This window comes from Falco peregrinus, chromosome 4 (assembly GCF_023634155.1).
Source record: "Falco peregrinus isolate bFalPer1 chromosome 4, bFalPer1.pri, whole genome shotgun sequence".
NCBI classification, from domain to species: domain Eukaryota; kingdom Metazoa; phylum Chordata; class Aves; order Falconiformes; family Falconidae; genus Falco; species Falco peregrinus.
In genome coordinates, this window is record NC_073724.1 from 113,280,338 (window position 1) to 113,294,022 (window position 13,685).

At 36.8% G+C, this 13,685-nt stretch overlaps 1 protein-coding gene across 1 annotated transcript in view; it reads right to left on the reverse strand.

The window, feature by feature from the left end:
* TMEM135 (transmembrane protein 135) overlaps positions 1–13,685 on the reverse strand; it is a 189,443-nt gene that overhangs the window by 135,189 nt on the left and 40,569 nt on the right. The gene's annotated exons all lie outside the window — the stretch shown is intronic.

Sequence of the window (13,685 nt, forward strand, 5' to 3'; positions counted from 1 at the left end):
TCAGACAGAAGAGAATTCCAGTGTGTTAAAAGAACTTTTGTCACCGAAGACAACGGCATATTCTTATAAGGGAAAATGGCCATAATTTGTAAAGCTCCTACTGGTTAATAAAAACATCCCTGAAGACAGAAAAAGGGAGAAAAATAGAGACAAAGACAGTATGTGCACATGTGGATGTGTATCAGGAAGCAAGGAAGGGGTTTTGTTCTTTTTAAACAAAAAAGTTCCCATACAACTATCTAAAATATTTTAAATTTTCAAATATTTGATAAATACAATTATTTATCAAGTATTTGTAAGCAGCTAGTGGGGCATGAGCTTACACATACACCGACTATACTTTCAATCCAACCGTACAAGCATTCTCTGAAAAATTTTGCCACATGACTGATATTTAGAGACCTTTTAATCAAGACGGTGATCTGAAAAATCAACAAACATCATTTAAAATCAACAAACAAACATTTAAATGGAATGCTATAAACAGAATTTTGCCTCAGAAATTGTACCAGCAAACGTGAATGACAGACTGAAGCCACCAGTTACTGACACAAATGATTCTATATAAACAAAAAGCGTAACTTTCAAAGACAAAGAGATTTGCAATTGAAAAAAAGTAAATCAGTAACACTTTAAAATACTCAAAGGTGACAATTTATTTCTAGTTATTTTGGAGGAGCGTTAAACAAATTAATGACATTTTTAATGAAGTTATTTAACATTCACGGAAAGTCAATCTAACACAACTTACAGAAACCAAGGCTCACGTTTTTTGTAACCCAAGCTATGGTGGATAACCTTACCAAAATTCAGAAACATTGCATATGTGCCGGTTCATTGACAAAATATGTTGTGTCAACATAAACCAGGTATTAAAGTCAAGAAACATATGTTTTTAAATAGACAGCATTCAGCCCCGCTTCAGATCATTCTTCTTCCTAGAAATACCAAACACGGAATTTCCATTTCCAGACTTATTGTAACAAAGTCTGCAAAAATCTCCTGCAATCCTCAAGACCTGAGCAGAGCAGCAGCTATTGAAGCACTCCACTGCTGCCGAGCAGACAAAGATTACCAAACTATAAAGACACTCCTCAAAGAATCGCCACTCACATTACAAAAGCATTAAAGATTTGCATGGAAGTGACCGTATGAGATCAACCTCAAACTATGCAGCTCCTCCAAAATAATCCTATTTAACAGACTATTGTAGTAAGACACAATAACTGATGCGCTACTGAAATTTCCATAGTGTCTGATTTGCTAAACATTGCTCTGTTGTGTAGAAAGGGTAGAGAATATAGGGAAGATCTGAAAAGATCCTACTGTCATACTCGCCTCTAGATTTTTCCTGTAGAAGTGCTGTTAAAGGCAGTTTGTCTTCTGAAGGCAAAGACAGGACACTAATTGGAAAGTTTCACATGTGGACAGGGCTCAAACCACCATTAAAAACTGCCTTAGGAAAACCAGTCAGCTTTAGATGCAGCTAAAATAAATCTTATTCTGTCTTCAACTTTCCCCACATTTACTAAATGTAGTTTGATACTTCAAAATTACTTCCTTCTGCTTTACCAAAAATGATCATAATTCTACATTTTCTTAAACAATGTTCCCTCGTTAGAGCTCAGGTTCAAGAAAGGACTTTTTTTTTCCTTTCACTTTTCCAACACCAATATTGTTTTCAAGCTGACCTGTCTTCCATCCAGACTGACATTTACAAGCTGTGCTAAAAGTTGTCCTCCTCCACTTTTCTAACCTTATTAAAGCCATAAGGAGCATATCACAGAGACAAGATTTCAAATGAACCACCTCCCCCTGAATGCCAAACCAGTGACGGTTTACACAATTAAAAAACTTAAGTCTCACCACTGTTTAAAAATCTACGTATCCTGTACCAGCATCACGTAAAGAACTTAAAACAGCCACGTGTTAACATTTGCCAGTTATACAAGGTTACAGCTGTACAACAGCACATCCATTTTATCTGATTATAAACACAAGAAAAGATATTTGTTTACAATAAGACTTGTGAAATAATGTTTATACATAGCCACGAAAAATACTTTTTAACACAGGAAATACTTCTCCAAAATGTAGAAGTGAAAATATAAAACCAATTATTATTTCAGACTGTATGTGCAAAGGCATAGTTTTTGTTTTGCATCACAGAAACTGTGAAAAAGGAGAAGCTAGCTGTAGTATTTTCCAAAAAACTCACTTTTGTTCTGAAAAAGCTGTTTATAATTTTTAGACCAAACAGGTTTTGCTCCAGAACTTTACTGTGGAACTAGTATTTTAGCATCACAAACATACAACTGACTTTTATTTTGACAGCTTAGAGTTTAAAAAGGAACAAAATGACTTCTTGGCTGAAACTGCTGCTCTGTTTAATTATCATTATCCTATAAATGATGTCAGGAACAATATCAGACTATAACTGGCACTAACATAGTATGAGTGGATATAGGTTATTAAAAGCATGAAGGATTTAACTTAAACATTTGGAGCACAGAAAGTAATAATTAAATGCAACATATAATTAGAAGCAATGCATACTCATTCCACCAGCCAGTTCTATGGTAAAATTAACAACATGCAAAAAGAAAAAAAAAAATTAAAAAGTCACAAATCAGCAGGTTGAATTTACACTTTGTAAACTGCATTCTTCTTAGAAATGATTCCATTCTGCACACTTTGAACACATAATTGAAGCTGCCTTCTTCCATAAAATGAAATCAGTATTCCAACACCAGGTTTTACAATACTTTATTGATCCCAGAAACCGTAAAGAAACAGCTTGACAACAACTATCATCAAAAGAGTAACTGGAAGACTTTAAGTAAGACTGCCAAAGCCTCAAAAAATAAAGACTCCAAAATTTTATACATTCAAATTTCCCAGTTTTGTTAAAAGGCAGTAGAGAGACATAGTTAAAGTGGATATTTACAGCTTTTAGCCAATGCACTCAGCAGTTCTGCTGATCTACCAACCTCTGTCTCTCGGACTACGCACAAATGCCTTTGCCCGTTTCCCTTTGTGCTCCAACAAGAGCAAGCAGATTAATTTTTTTTGTGTTCCTAGTACATCTGGTATCTGACAATAGGTCATTACAGATGTTCCCCAAAACTCCAAGAGTCTGCAGAGGACCCAGCTCAAGATGACCTTTCCTTCCCTTTTTACACCTCTGCTCACCATTTTATAAAGCAGATACATTCATAGCCCACTGCCTCAAACCCGGTCTTCTTAGGCACCACTCCCACGAGCAGTGGGACATCCACTCTGATTTCCAAGCTTCAGTGGAGGACGTCAGGGTTTGGGATGAGGGAAGGAGTGATGAGCCTGCAGCAGCATTTTACCTGCTTCACCGTACACCTGGGGCATTCCCCTCCTGCCAGCAGCACCTGGACCCTGAGCATTGTCCTGAAGCAGAGGTAAAGCGGCAAACAGCTGCAAATATTGCTGGAAGCTGAAAAAATCCCTCCCTTCAAAAAAAGTTACCAATTCTACACACATGTATTATCACATACAGAAGGAGAAAGCACTACTTTTGCTTAAGGTCCCACCTCAACTTCTTCAGCCCTTGGACTGCATTTTCCCACCACTTCTCCCAACACAGAACCGCTTCCCCTTCTTTCCAAACCTCACAAACTCAAACACATGAGAGGGCAACAAACTGCCAGGTAACATGGACTGCTGCTGAGAAGGGAGGATAATACCTGCACTTTTTGATGGTTTGAGGATGAAAATATGACTGCCTGATAACGTAAAGATCTGAGAGAAGGCAAAAAGACTGCTTAAGATTGTCATGAAGTACAAAGGGCAGGAGACTCACTCTCCCAAGCTTCCCCCAGAAGACCTCTGAAATGCCTTCCTCCCACCAGGAAAACACTCAACTTTCTTAAAGCACTATGGGGATTTAACCTGCTGGGAAGCTTTGAATTCTCTCTTGACCCATCTTTTTGATCTATCAAATCACTGCCCACAGCAATTCTCACCATCAGAAATGCTATATGCACTAGAGATGGGTGTCTGCAAGCTCTTTAGAACCTGAGGTTAAACTTTACTTTCATCCTAATTACTATCAAAGAATTAACTCTAAGAGTCAAATAGCTTTCTTCAGCACTTAGTATATTTCTGATATAAAATTCTGCATAAACTACAAGCCTTAGGTGAAAGGTAAGCCTTAAAACTGATTTGCAATATTGACACTTTTTCTAATTCTAGAAAGTCAAATGGGTAGTTATTCACTATAAAAGATCATGTTAAAGGAGCACAAAGGTAAGTATTACATCGAGCTTCTAATCCAATGCACTGGAAAGTTCAAAAATGCAAAGCAGCTTTCTATAGAAAGCAAGAGACAAAGTATTAAGTGTTTTCTCTGACTCTTGCCAAATGTTCTGCTCTGAAGTGATGGATGAGGTTTCCTGAGGCTAAGATGCCAAAGACAATTAGCCATGTCAATCCACAAGAACGCCAGCTGCCAGGATCTAACTTTATTACTGTATTACTTAAAAGTGAAGACATCAGCAATGTTTAAGTTCACATGACTCCTAATTTTAAAACCTACCTTTAAAACCTACTTAGGGTGGGGGCAGTGACAATGACCTTAAGTTTCAACCTTTTACAGTCATCACACAGTGCCATGAATTATCTACAATTTGATTATGTAGTCTGTTAATCAAATTAGTCTACATTACACACTATTCAAAAGAAAGTTAAGACTTCAGCTTCTTTCCCTCCTCGTACGAGTTTTATGTAATGTTCATATTTAAAAGCAGCAATTTATTTCAATATTGCCTGTTTCAGTTGCCAAACTGCCTATCCCACAGAACATGATATGTATAAAGTATATAGCTTACCCATTTATGGAATCTAATTCTGAATTCCAAAATAAAATTTTTGGAAAGTGTCTTGAGCATTTGTCAACTAGAATAAAACACATCCAAGTCTTTGATTATTTGAAAACATCTGCATTTAATTTCTAAGCAAGGAGTTTGGAAATGTTAATCGTACAATACACTTCCCTGTACAGTCACCACAATAAACTCAATGATTCCGTGAAACGGTAAAATTTTTCTTTTACTTAGGTATCTGTGGAATAGATCTGAACATTACTTTCAGGCATTAAAATGCACTCATTTCTTTTAAATAACTTCCATATTCCTCCAAACTACTCAGCAAAATTTACTGCTTTTCAGTAGTCTATGTTAACTTTATTAACATCTTAGTAAAAACCATTTTTGCTACTACCGCATTCCTTTCCTTAACCACTCCAGTACACAACCAGTTCATGGTATTAACTGCATTTCTTCTTGAACTGTTCTGTACCCTGGGGATGCAGAGAAAATGAGACAAAAGCACAAGTATGACAAGGTTAAGAACATTTACAAGTCTTTTGCAAAGAGAAAAAGAGCTTTCTTTTCCACACTCTTATTCAAAAGTGGGTTTAGTTACTTTTCATTATTTCTAAACTGGATTTTTTTCATTATTTCTGCAAACACATACATATACATACCTAGGTATTACAGCTAATTAGAACCATTAGAACAGCTTAGAATTAATAAAAGTTCTCAATTATTATTCTGCCTGCCAGAGTGCAAACCAAAAGAAAAAGAGACCAGAATGAGTAAAGAGTATATTCTAGTTATGCAGATCTTTGTAAGCCTTCTTGTTTCATTATGATTTTTTCCTTCCTTTGAGATGTTTCTAAAAGACAAATTCATATTTTCAGGCTTTAATTTGCAAAATAATATCTAAGTGCCACTAATACCTGAAAATGTTGTATTCCATTACCATTTTATTAAAGATTGCCTATTAAAACTATATTAAAAAAACAAACCACATTTTCTCACTCAAGCACAGTGTCTTCCAAATCTAAACTAACACATGACTAGCTTTATTCTTTGAGATTTGCTTTTTAAAATTCAAGGGATAAAAATCCATCAATCATGGTCCTTTTTCCTGTGTTTCATAAGCCAGACTATATTTAAGTCCTTTATCATTCTGACAAAGTGCATTTGTGATGCCTGACTGTCCATGCTGTGACACCAGTCATATACCCGAAGTGTCATTCTGTGAACGAGGGGCTGGCTCTGCCTGGCTTTAAACCATAAGACGGATTAAATGATGTGAAGGCCATCGAACAAATGTCAGATGAGCTCCATCTACATACGTCTTCTATGAAATGGAAAACGTGTGAGATACTTGTTTTCTACTTCAGTTTTCCACTGAGACCCAGGCAGCGAAGAAGCAGAAGCTACAGAAGGGGCCCTCCACAATCCAGATGACAAAACAGCAGAAAAATACTGTTCTGCAACAAAAGGCAGGACTTCTCAAGGAACGTCAAGTGACCTGACAGAAAAAGAAGCAATCAACTCTGCGGGCCACAATAGTAGCAGAAATGCCACTATTAGAAGCAGGGATTCAGGATTCTCAGCTAAGCTTCAAACTTGAGATGTGTCATCCTAGGACTGGAGCCTCATGGAAAACACTACTGAGTTGATATGGATGTCTAAATTGGTATCAGAGAAGATTTGTTTCATGCGAGCACTAAAATTAAAGGATTAGCTTATGACAGAAGTTCAAAAATTATCAACTACAGCCAACGACAAGTCATATGACCTCTGGAAACCCCTTTCTACCTACATTAATTAATCACCTAAGGCAGTTTGTCCATGAGACAGCAGAAATTTTGCTTTGAGTACTTGAGACTTCTTTCTTGACGGTACTAAATTCTGTCCTTTTTGCTGTTCCCTTACCCAGGCAGTGATGACAGATGCTTCCCTAGGGGATCGGTGTATCACTTCAGAACACCATCCCCACATGAAGCTTTGTGCTCCACAAGGCAGGAATTACTTTACCATCCCGAGTTCCAGCTCAGTGTGGTTTTCTAAAAGAAAAGCCCAAGAGCTTCCCCATGAGCTTTCAAATGGGATTTTTCTTTTCCTCTGAGTCAACCAGGAGGTCAGAAATAGAGTATCATAGAATCATCCAGGTTGGTAAAGACCTTTAAGATCATCAAGTCCAACTGCTGACCTAACACTGCAAAGTCTGCCACTAAGCCATGTCCCCAAGCGCCACATCTATAAGTTTTAAATACCTCCAGGGATGGGGAATCAACCGCTTCCCTGGGCAGCCTGTTCCAATGCTTGATCACCCTTTCGGTGAATAAATTTTTCCTAATAACCATTATAAACCTAATATCCTTGTGCTGTTCTAAATAACTTACAAAACCAAGAAAATAAGACTTACTATTCTAACATTTTTTACCTGCAAGAAGGAACTAAGCAATGGTTTTATTCAACTGACACACTGTCAGCTCAAAAGGTGGCAACACAAGGAATGAAAGGAGAATCTACCTTGGACACCATTAGAGAATAAATCTACACGGTCCCCACCAGCTGCTTCTACAACCAAAGCCACTGTCACCCAAGAAGAAGGGTGCAGGTAACAGTGACAAAGCAAGAGATGGTGGCAGGACAGCTAGCATCCTGGAAGACAAGTGACTCAATCATTTACTTGATGCACTTTCAGTTATGGAAATTACTTCTGAGATGTTAGGAAACTAAAAATAATTCCAGGTATTCCAATCTCAGCTAATATGCTAAAAGAATACCTAAGCTCCCCCGTCCTGGCAGTCCTTGTATAATGTTAATACTAAGAATTACATGAAAGCACACAACAAAATTGTAATTATCTAAAAAGAAAAGGGAGGAGTGCTCAAAGCCATTTTACTAGTACCCAGCACTTCTAAAAACATTAAAATCTGTATTGGGTAAAAGTAAATCCATCCACCCTTCTTCATTCTGGGTTGCCCTTATCTTTTGACTAAAATGCAACTGTACCCAAAGGAGAAGAAAAGGAGCTAGTCAGTGCCTTGTTTATAAAATGAGTTTAGTAAATTTAAACAGAAAGCAGCTTTTTCTGTTACCATAAACAAACCATGTAACAAAATATAATGGTTTTCCAAAACAAATGGCACATTAAATACCTATTTTACCACAGAATTATCAATGAGGTGATAATCCTGAACATTTTTTTTATTTTAAAGGATATTTCTGAATTGGTACACAGTTTTTCATAGCATGTAACAGCACTAGGTGATAAGTTTCTCAGTTACAAGTTATGTAATTGACAAATATTATTTTACAGTCAACAGTATATTACTCAAAAAAACCCAAAACCCTTCAACCTGCATCATTCATAGTATCCTCCGTCATTTAACTGCAACTGGCACAAGGTATTTCCTGAAACATCCACAAAAACTCGGACATGTTGGCAATTTTGTATAGAAAGCATTTGATAAGCTGGTGAGAAATACCACTCATGAATACTCAGCATCAGATCACTTCCAGAGCACAAGTACCTTTCTTTACATTACCAGTTTGCCATTAGCAAAAACTTCAAAACTACAGGGTCAGCAAAAGCACAGCTCAGAAGTGTATTTTCTCTTGCCATAGCAAGTCTCACTCCTCCTTTCACCCCTCCACGCATCACCCCTACAAAGCATGGAACAATAACAACAAATTTAGTGTATATGGAAAGTGATACTAGAAGGCCCTTGGTCTCAAACATTTGAACCGTGTTTTATATTGTGCCATATCTCTGTCAAGTTTGGTATACGCTTTGCTGTGCCACATATCTTACCTTAGGCTAATGGCTTTGATTTTTTTTTTTAAATACTGCAAAGCATGAAGATTTAGTGATATTTGGAATCACTATGACTTCCATCCTGTAAAAAAAAACAAAAAAAACAAAAAAACATACAAATATCTGGAGTTAAAGCTGACTGAGAAGCACTAGATACTCATTTCTCCATTAGATCCTAAGGGATTTCTTTTAAAGTCTGCACTTCAGCATTTTTGCATGCTCCCAGACCAAATATTTCAAGCTGTAAGAGCAAAATTTACATGTGGCCTTCACATGACTGTTCGAATAAACACAGATACAGCTAAAATGAACCCAGATTTAGTCTATTTATGCAACTGAAAAATAATTCAACTGTAAAACTGCTTGGACTACTTCATAACGGTAAGAAACTTTGTGCTCAGCTGTATTACTTGTTCTCTATCATATACAGAAGCAGAGCATCACCCACCGGAATGCCTTTGATCAGCTTTTTCGGTTCAATATTTGTTTAATGTGAACAGTATTTCTTGGTAGCTTTACTTCTTAATTGGACTTGAAATACAAATGAAAAAAGTATTTCTGAAATAGCAGACATAGGGAAGGGAAGGAGTTAGTACATCTGAAAGGAATAGCAAAGTAGTAAGGAGGCTCTCAGCTTCATCAGCAGGCTGTTAAAGTGAACATGGTCACAGCAGATCTCTGAGGTTTTCCAAAAAACATCACAAGTTGGAATACACAGAATTTGGAAGGTCTTCCCTTACAGCACTCCTCTTACACTCTTGACTCTCCTCTCAGCATTTCTCCTCATTATCACCGATCTTTAACATATGATAACCTGGGAAGATGCACCCTTCCTGCCATACTTTGTTCCCATAGAACTGATGACAAGCATGGCTGTGTATTTCTTTAGAACAGTATCTCCTACCCTGTACATGAGGACCTCTGTACAATGCTTCATAAATGGCAGATGAACTGATGACTTAACATCAGCACAGTGATAAATAAAACATGGGATCTTCCTATTTCCGTGTAAACTTTATCCACATGCAGTTGCTGACAACAATTTCTCCAACTCCCATATCCAGAACTTCAACAATGCCCTCTCTGACTCTCTTACTGAGCTCTTGCTAAATCTCTCTTCATATTAACTGCAACAAAATTCATCCTTTCTTTTCCCTGCAAGCCCATCATCTTCTGCATCATCTCACTGTTTTAACTAGAATAGATCTACTTTTTCACATCTTTCTTCCACTTTTAAAATCTGTAACACTCCCACAAAACAATTCCCATGACATCAGCCCAGCTCCAGTCCCTTCATGTCTCTTGCCACACCAAATTCTCATTTCTCATCTTTCAATTGAGCTTCTCTGCCTCCTTTTGCTCCTACCTTTCTTGTTTTATTTTTCAAATTGATACCTGTCCACTCCCTAATGCTCACTCTTTGGCCAGGCCAGATTCCTACACCTTTTCCTCCCATCACACTCAAGAAGCAGTCCTCAATAGCATCACTCTGCCTTTTGCATCCGGCAGCCTCATCTTATGCTTGAACTTCACACCGTTTGATCTGTGACCCTCAAGAGCAACTTATTTTTGATTTCATATTAACAAGTACAACACCGTACTTTAGATGTCACAGTACAAAACAAAGAAAGCCTTTGACAGAGTGATGTGCACACTTCGAATTTGAAACATAGCATGTGAAGAAACTTGCACCTTTTTCTGAAGAAAGAGAACAAAATCATTTTGTAGTTCAGCATATGCACGGTTAACTGCCTCTTTGGTGACAACATATCAATATTCCTAGATTTTTGTTTCTCAAAAGTTTTATATCAAATTGGCCCTAGTCTAGATTAGTCTCTTCCTATCTTACATATTGAAGCCAGCCTTTGTTTTGTTTTCAACACAAAAAACTCTAACACGAAGACCTGGTTTCTTCAGCTTAAAAGCAACAACTGTTGAGCTGTCCACAATGAAGTATGCTTTAACTGTTTTGAAACATTAAGAGCCATAGGTCTTACTCACAGACAGTCATTAGTATCATCTACTTTTCCAGATAAAAATAACTAGAAGGATTACATTTCACTTTCCACCTTTTGTTGGAATCCTGGGGTTCCTTTTGATCTCAAATTATCCATGAAGGATCACCTTTTATGTTCACTACCAATGCATCTCTTAAAATCCTAGAAATTTCTTGACTTTAACATGTGCAACCCAAAATAGAACTTGAAAGGCTTTGTGCTTCTGTGTGGTCTACAGCACTGACTACTGCTACTCTGTTCCAGGGTATTACAGAAACATCAGGTCTCAGATTGTAACTAATTAAAAATTTCCAAACCTACATGTTGAACAATGTTAGGGCTCAGGCATATTAGTTTACTTCTACAATCTCTGACTTCTAGCGAGAAGCTCAGAAGTTGATTTTAGACTCTGCATATCAAAATTAAAACCACAGATCCTTCAAACCTATACTTATTCCTAGTTCTTAAAAAAACCCAACAAATCAAAAGAAAATCCAAGCCCTGAAGTACATTGTTGTTTAGCTTCAACGTAGCAGTAAGCTAATCTAAGAAAGCATTTTTATTTGATTTTTCCACAGAGCACAAAAATGACATTATTTTTAATCTGCCATTTTATTGTGTAAGCAACAAGGAAATGCAACTGGGGAGTTCAGGTTCACATAAAGCTATAATCACCGACTTAGTTAAAATTAGCCAGGACAATTATTCACATGTTTCTAGTAGCTCCAGATTAAAAATCAATAAAAATGTCACCTTTAGAACAAGAGCCCTTACACCCATTGCCTTTCATGTTCTAATGCATTTCACTCACTGAACTGAGAAACAGCAGCCACGCATAAAAACTTTTAACATACCTTTCCCCTTTTCACTACGTAAATTCATCTCTGAGGACAAATTGTCACACACTACCAACAGGACAACAGAAATAAAATTTTCTAATTTAAAAGCCCTAATATGGCTATAAAAAATAATTGCAGCAACATTCATAATAATTGCTTATAAAAACCAATAAACTTAATTACAGTTACCTCCTGTCTGTCTAATTGGGCAAAGGCACACATGAAGAATCACACAAAAAGCCTCAATGATTTATTATTGCTCAGGCTGCAAAACAGTTTAGCAAAACGTGAAACAAAAAGGACTAAGGAATACATTTAGTTCAATTAATACTTTAATAGTTCCTGACACTACTTTTACAGAATGCAAGAAATGCAGTGTAATTTCACAATCTAGCTGCCATCACTACCAATTAAAATTTGCCAGCTTTCAGAATAGGGCACACTGCAATCTAAAGATGACAGAAATAAATGTTTTAAAGGCTTAGGAAATTTATAGATTAATCTTATCACAGCATATAAAGTTCCAAACCAAAGACAAACAGTAAAAATAAGGTAACATTTACCGTGATTACATAACTTGTTAGCAAGGCAAGTATGCCATGGTGAAGGGCAGTTTACAAAGCAAATCCCAGTAGTCCTGAGTTCAACCAAAGACTTGTGACTAAAATAAACCATTATACTGGAGAGAATGTCCATTGCATCCAATGGCATCCATAAAATGTAACTGCATCGGTTGACTTTTCCTGTATAACACCGTCCAATGTCATGTGAACTGTGTGGCGTTGCAGATTAAGAGCAGTGAATGCGATAATAGCTTTCTCAGAATTGGGATACTCAGAGGTGCTGCTATTTAAGCACATCTATTTCACCTTCTCTTGAAAAGTCCATCCCAAAGAAATGATGGATGGCATGTCCAACTACTTACCGTCACCTTTACAACCTACATTTCCTGAACAAGTTTCTACACAGTTGCTCTTCTGAATTCAAGGAAAACTTTAAACCTTCCAAGGTTTAGATTTCTTTGCAGGAATCAAACCTTGTTTCCATGTGCTACTGGGAGTCTAAACATCTAATTAATTAAATCTCAGGAAAAGGATTTCCCATCTTTTCAAATTAGGTAAAAAAACTTTACAGAGAAAAGGAATACTAAACAACAGGGTATGAGCCATCCAAGTCAAGCACCTATAAAAGTTAAAATGGTACTTGACAATAATAAAGTTAATGGCAAAAATTAGTATCTTCTCTTCTGAAGCCTGTAAGCTCCACTCATGAGTCTGTCTAACCCGAGAAACAATTTCTGCCTAAAAGAATTTGTTAAATGCTAGAATTTGAGAGAGGACTCTGTAAGGGGTTCGGCAAACGCATATAGAGTTTCCAGGATATTTACCTCCTAGCAAACATATGATGTCACCTCCTTCCAAAAGCTCACACACACACACACACACACCCTGCCCCTGATTCTTCAGAATGACATCAGTCATCAGCAATGACTTTACAAGGCTGGAAGAGTAAGTATCAATTTTATGATCCTAATCTGTACTACAATACATGGCCTTTGTCTCATCACTTTTAGTCATTAATCTTTTCATCACCATCAAAGAGTTCTACTCTCGCACAATTCTACTGAGGCTCCAGCAAATCATCGCAGTCTAGAACACAGCTCTTCAGCTTTTTCTTTTTCATGGTTTTGTAGTTTCTGTGACTCTTCATGCAACTCAAACTACACAAGAAACTTTAGATAATCCTTTTGGCACAATAAAATCACTCCTAAAGGACTATGATCAGGTTACAGAAGTATTATATATTTAGATAAAGTTAATGAACAAAGCGTCATTTAGATAAATTTACTACTTTTATTTATTTCAATGAGATCGTGAGGAACATGACACAATTGTAATTGATAGAAACTTGCGGTAAAAATGTTTGTACACACAATAGCTGATAGCAGTTTGAAAAAGAATTGATTGCGAAACTGAAGTATATGGTGTTGAATTAATTATCTGCAAAATAACGACAATTAAAAGTACCAGATGCCACTCCACCATGGAGGAGACATACAAAATTACCCATCGTCTTGGGATTATGATACAAAAATTCTGAGCATAGTACAATGAACTACGTTTCAGCCTCTGCTTTACAGCTACCTAAAAGATCTGTAGTCACAATTTGCTCTTAAGATAATTTTAGTTATCTAATAACA